This window comes from Enoplosus armatus, chromosome 20, assembly GCF_043641665.1.
Source record: "Enoplosus armatus isolate fEnoArm2 chromosome 20, fEnoArm2.hap1, whole genome shotgun sequence".
NCBI classification, from domain to species: Eukaryota; Metazoa; Chordata; class Actinopteri; order Centrarchiformes; family Enoplosidae; genus Enoplosus; species Enoplosus armatus.
In genome coordinates this window covers 3,056,049-3,062,861 of record NC_092199.1, presented here as the reverse complement: position 1 = coordinate 3,062,861, position 6,813 = coordinate 3,056,049, and positions in this window count along the sequence as shown.

Below are 6,813 nucleotides of genomic sequence, written 5' to 3'. Positions count from 1 at the left end.
ACAGAAGAGAAGAAGCGCGGCAGATTAGAGCACGTAGGACAGTGACTGTGGCAGAAGGACGACGTTAACTAACTTCTAGCCCACTGAAGTACACACTGGATCCTTACAAGGCTTTGACTTTCCAACGACGGTTTAAAGAAAAGAGAATTTTCCAATGGTGAAGGAATATCAGATTAAAGGATATCTTTGGTTTATTATCATTTGGACCTTATTTTAGTAGGTTTGGACCCTTGTTCTATTTGTTATGATGACATTGTACTCACCTCGGTAATTGCTAAGATCTGGGAAAGCACTGACATCACTAAAAAAAAGAAAGAAAAAGAGGTCAAACAAGTTTCTGAACTGCTGTTCCTAGTGAGCTAATGGCTAACACGCTAGCCAGCTGGGCTAGTGCTAATCAGTCACGATAGCTTTCTCCATTTTGTTCACCATTATACACCATTTTCTTGAATAATAAGTTATTGAAGAGGGGAAATAAATCTCTCCAAGCCATCACCAAGCTTGCTATCTCGTTAGCTTAGCTCTATCACTAGCAGATTTATTTAAAATTTATTTTAAAAAATTATTTAGTTTATTCAAAAGACATATTTGGGCCGTCGACTCCCGTCAAGGTTAATGCCTCAGGATTGATTTGATTCAGCTCAGCAGGTGACACTGATCGATTGATTGATCCCATCATACTTCAGCGTTTCAGCAATTAATTGCAGGGAATAAAAAAAACACCTTCTGAGTCAAACACACGTTTTATCCAACAGAGCCTGCAGCCAGTTGAAGGTAACTGAACAACTGGACTATTATCAGTAGTTCGCTGCTGTTATGTTGTTTGATTCAGTGACTGATTAGACAGAGAGCATTTAAACAGCTCTGCCTCATACGGTGGCTGGGGGAAAAAGAAGTTTCTTTTTTCGAGCGGGTGGCAGCACCTACCAACCACCTCCACTACCACCTGGGGGAAAACCCTGAAAACTATCCAGAATTTCACAAGAAAAAAAAGGTGAAGTTCAAAATAAACATTATTCATCTCCATGAACCTTTGTGCTGTCAGAGATTTAAGCAATTAACTTGGTGATTATAATGTTGCTGTGACTGATAAACTGAAATAAACTGGAGCTATCCTCTAAAGAACTGCATCGTGAGGTGTATAATAAAACTTTCAAGGCAGTTCGGAGATACTCGACCATTAAAACGAAGAGGGCTTTAATGACTCCCAGTTATTCTATACTGTATGTATGTTCCTATATCACTCTGTGTAAAAAAAAAAAAAAAAAATGTAAAGTTGTGTACAGACAGGTATTTTGCAAGTGTGTAAGGCTAATGCAACATGTACTCTATTATTCAACAACTTCAAATTGGAGTGTCTGTAAACCAGTATATATATAATCCTAGCCACCGCCACACTGAGTATGAATTATATGCGAGTTATATACAAGTACAACCCTACACCTTTCCTCTTTTACCCACTACGTAGTGGTATGTCCTCTAGTCAACTAATATCCAACTACAGTCGCAGCCTGTTTTAAGCTGCAGGTTGTGCGACAGTGAGCACTTCTAAACTGACGATACGACCACAAGGACACAGTGTTTGTCTGAAGGTTTCAGTCATTACAAAGAAATAATAAAGTCTCTGATGCATATTCTTCTAGTCTGATTTATCATGCAACAAAGAAAGAAAGAAGTACAGAAGTCGCCTGTGTTTACTGATGATGATGATATCATGTTGCATCATAAACTAGTCAGCGTCAGAGCATTTAATAGCTCAACTTGAATAGTTAACTGCATTTGAAAATGTCAAGCGATTTCATTCCCACTGCAGCTGAAATACTTGTGCAACAGTTAAAGATTTCACAACCAATGTGTACCCACACTTTCCCCACAATCAGAGGACCTACTTTGGCTCGTAACAAACAACAAATGATTTCCTGTATTCAAAAAAAAAAACAGAGGACATGGTTAACGGGTTTCTTGTTCATGTCAGGGAGATGCTGCATTGTGGTTAATGGTGCTGGGATGTTGTTTTCAACCACAACCTGTTGGCCAGCAGCTGCAATGCAATGCAGAGTTGATGAGACGCGCACACACACACACACACACACACACACGTTTATTCTGCCACACATTCGCACGCACAGACGCTGTGCTGAGGTCCATCACATACAAATTATTATTATTATTACAAGTTTAAGGTTTTCCTCCGTTTTTGTGTCCGCCGACTGTGAAGAAACAGAAAGTCAACCTCAAAATCTGAAATCATCTCATCCATTTTTCTTCTTTTTTTTTGTGTGAGTCCTAACAGCAACCTGACTCCTTGGTTTACTCAAATCGGATCTGAGTAAAACCAAATTTCTCTCAGATTTACTCAGGAGACAAACGGCTAGGTTCAACAAAGAGCAACAGTTTTCATTCAGTCTCCTATAAGTAACTACGAGAGTCAGGTTGTTCTCCCGGGTAACATTAAGCGCACATGGAGACCTCAGCACTAATGAACTCTCCACGACACTAATGAGAGGTAATGTCTACTCTGCAGCACTTGTGTGGTGGACTTTTTTCCCGAGTGTGATAAACAGAAAGGAAAGCAACAACAGAAGTATATGAAGAGTCACATTTTCTTTCTCTCTCCGTCTGTATATATTCCTATAAATAAACTGGAACTTGCACTGAAATCATGTATGAACTGGCTTCTTTGTGCACAAATGATGGTGTCATTTTCACATTTACTAATATTAACTTGTAGCTTGTGACGCGCAGGAAGCTTGAAATTATTTCAGGAGTAACACAGTTTGTGTCAAGAGAATTTAAAAACCACCAGATCTTGTGTGTTTACACTTTTAGACTCATAAATATTGCTTAGAATTACCCTAAATACAAAAATATTCTTAAATAATTGAAAGAGAACATCAGTCCATGTGCTGCCTCCGTAAAGTTGACATATAAACACAAGACTGTAAAGGAAGTTGGGTTGGTTGTTACATTTGGTATTAGCTGCTCAGACATGTGATTCAGTCAAAACTGAGTTTATTTCACAACTTCACTATTTTTTCAGTGTGTTATTTAGATATCACACATGTTAATAAGATTGTTTTTGAATAGTTGTCTATCTTACTACTAATTAGCATGTTAAGAACTTCAAATTCTTGCAGTAAAATCACCTGGTGTGAAATTCAAACCTGGCGATATTATGCTATTAAACATTTTTCACCACTTGACAGGTGACATTTCTACAACACTATGCAGCAGGGGAGAGAGGTGGTATCTGCACAAAGCCCTCTGCTCACACTGAAGAGCAGAGGCTGTGATGGACATGTGTGTGTGTGCTGTTGTGGCTGTAGAGTCCTGAGGAGCACTAATCATGTTGTTAGTTTCAGTGGAGGCGAGCTCGCTGTGAAAACATCCGCATCACCCATCGATACCACGCAGGCCGCTATAATACGCCGCCAGTATCTCGCCAACGGTCCGGAGGCTGGAGGAGACCTCAGCAGCTGTCACTGACACATCTGTTAACAGCTAATATATCTGTTTCACAGATCAGATGTCAGTTATTGCGTCAGTAGAATAATTTGCCAGACTGTGAGCTCGCATTAAAGTTCATGGAGGTGGTTGATGTATAAACATTACATTAATTAATTATATTGAAATCTGTGTTTATCCAGATGCTCAAAGAACAGCAAACATGAGGGTGATGTACGGTTTGATTGTATCATCACCATCCCGATAGATATAATGAAAATAGATGACATTACAGATTACAGCTTTAATAATGAAAGATACCATCTCATTGACTTCTTAACATTTTATTAATGAATTACTACATTTATAAATGTAGCTTGGTGGCTATTTATAACACCAAAAAGCCCCACAACTATTAATTGATGACTTACTGTAATTAATAACTGAAACTCGATGGATTTGATAAATGAAACTTGTCAGTTCCTTTATTCAAATGTGTGTTCACGAGGTGAAAATCCCCAAAATGGTTTTTATAAGTCTTTATAAACTAAATTTATTAACCATTAAAAAAAGCTGTCGGCAGATAATCTTAAATAATCTATGTCTTTTCATGAAGGGGTACAAACATTTCGACAGTCATCATCCAGTCGTTCACACTGAATTTTTTGTTTTGTTTTGTTTTTGTTTGAGCTGCATACAAAGCACATTACGCAACGTTATTTCAGAATACTGAACTTTGGTGCACACACAAAGTAATCAAAGAGCAAGACCCAAAGAAAAAGAAATCTCCTGACACATTTTGTGTGAAGTCAAGGTCGTTTTGTTTACCTCAAATCATAGCCCCCACCACCCCTTAAGCCGCCAAGCTTCTTACCAAAGTTTGTTTCCTCCATCTTTAGCTCTGTGCCGCTAACCTCAATACATAGCCTACCTCAGGGAAAAAGAAAAATGTACCCACCCATCCGGGCCACAAAACCACAAACCCAGACTCATATGAGAAGCTACACAGGCAGCACAAGCCTGCAGTGAGAACTAACAGAAAAACCACACGAAGTCAGTCAATAGGTGATGAAAAGCAGAACTTTCTGCTCACTGATCAAAAACAACAACTCCCCTGTACTTACACAAACACACACATTCACAGTCTTAAACGCACACGCACACGTACAAACATACAATTCTTAGAAGTCACTGTCTTCTTTGTCATTTCTGCATTTCCAGTAATCTTCAACACTCTCTCGCTTTTGACAACCAGGTAACTGTTGAAGAATTGCTGGCTTCACGTGCAATACGTCAAATTATCAGCGTAAAACAAATCCTGTAATAAACTCTTCTAAGAGTTCCTTATATATGCGTTTGTTTACAGGGATGACTCAGCTCGTGAGGTTCCTACAGAGACAAAGATATCACCCAGTGTCACTCTAACACGTTTCTGTGTTGTGATTCATCAATGTTAAATACTACAGGACCCTTGACACAGTTCTTTACTTTGCTCTTTTTAACTGTGACGTACACTGTCGACCGCAGCTTCTTCATCAACCAGTTCTTTAATGGTCGAGTTTGGATTTTGAACCACAGAGAGGCGCTGAACAACCAGGGAAGGGGAAAGGGGAGTGAGACGTTGTGGTTGCTTTAAGATCTTTAATTATAATTAAAGATCTTAAAGCAGCTACAACGTTATCTAGGGGGTCAGTGTTTAACAGATGCATCACAAAACTTAAGTCATGTAAGAGTCAAATATGCTGACAGCCAGTGAGGAAGTTTCCCTCTGCTTCTCTTTTGCATATTTGATCTTTGCTGACTAACAGCCTTATTCATAACAGTAAAGTCTTACAGTGAATACATGTACAGTACGTCTAACTGTCTACATTTATTTCAGTGATAGCTATACAGTAAAACCTGTGTACAGTTGTTGGGGAAACTGTATATATATATACGACTTGATTTCTAAAGAGTTTGATTGATTTTCAACTTTTCAGTTTGGACAGAAAGTGAAACCTCTTCTTCTTCTTCTTCTTCTTCTTCTTCTTCTTGGGGCTTTTTAAAGAGAATCCCTCTTCATGGACATGAAGTATGAAGCGCGTCATCAGTACGGAAGCTGTGTAAAAAGCACTTTCAAGTCCTCCTTATTTGCATGTAAAGAAAAACATCCATCCCATGTTCAGTTTCCATGTGGGAAGTGTTTCACCAGCCCACTAGATGGCCACATAAACCACATAAACCACAGAACTCCTTCACCTCACAGCACAGCAGCACGTCACATTTACATGCCGTTTGTCTTCGTCAATCTGTTCCTACGTACATGTGAATGTATTGTACCCTTGTTGATTTCCCAAGTTTAAACACATCATAGTCTAATTTAATGTACATGTGATTCGAACCTTTCAAAAAGTGTGACGGTGGAGTTCTTCTTCACCTCCACACTAAGCTGGTGAGTGAATAAATATTATTTCAACATGGCTGTTAACATTAACCCCTGTTATGATCATTTTAATGGCCTGTCAGCGCAGCAGCACACTGGTTAACAGGTAGAATTTATGAGCTGTATTCAAATCACTATTGTATCCTCCTTCACTTGTCCAGATGTCGGCTGTGACGCACAATTTCACGTTTCAGTGTGGATGGAGACCTTAACGAATACGACCTGGAAAGGCTTGTGTGGGCACATGTGATTTGTGATATTGGGCTTTATACATAAACTTGACTTGACGTTGTTTTCACACGTAAATGGCCTTTACAGATTTAGCAGATTAGTGGATGTAGTCTTTTAGAGCTCACAACGTGTCACATGGATGTGCATACAGATACTCACTTAAATATCAAGCAACATGACTACTACCATAGTATTGATTGCTCTATGACATTTTCCTCTCAGTGACTGGGCTATATACAGCGTTATAGCTGATCGGACACGGATTCGCCACCTGCTGCTCTAGTAGGAATCAGTGCTGGCGTCCCACATGCCTCGCTCACAACATGTTCATTATGCGGGCTGGCAGAGGGCCCGGGCCAGAGATCGAAACCCTCAGTGCTGTGGCAGAGTGAGTAAACACGCAAGCCAAAGAATACGTACAGTACGATGACACACAAACACACATATTCATGCAAGGACAAAGAGAAAAACACACACACACACACACTTACACGCTCTGACACTCCAACACACTTGTCTGCACGGGTAGAGGCACAGCTCGTGTCGGCGTGAAGCGGTGAACTGCGTTTGAACTGGCGACCTCTGTAACTCACCCATATTGATGGCAGGCAGTGCACTCGCTCACAACACAGCGCTTCAGCAAGCACAGCATTGCCCCGGGGACCATAGGCGTCAATGGTTGGGGGAGGGAGGAAGGGATGAAGGGTGGGGGGGGG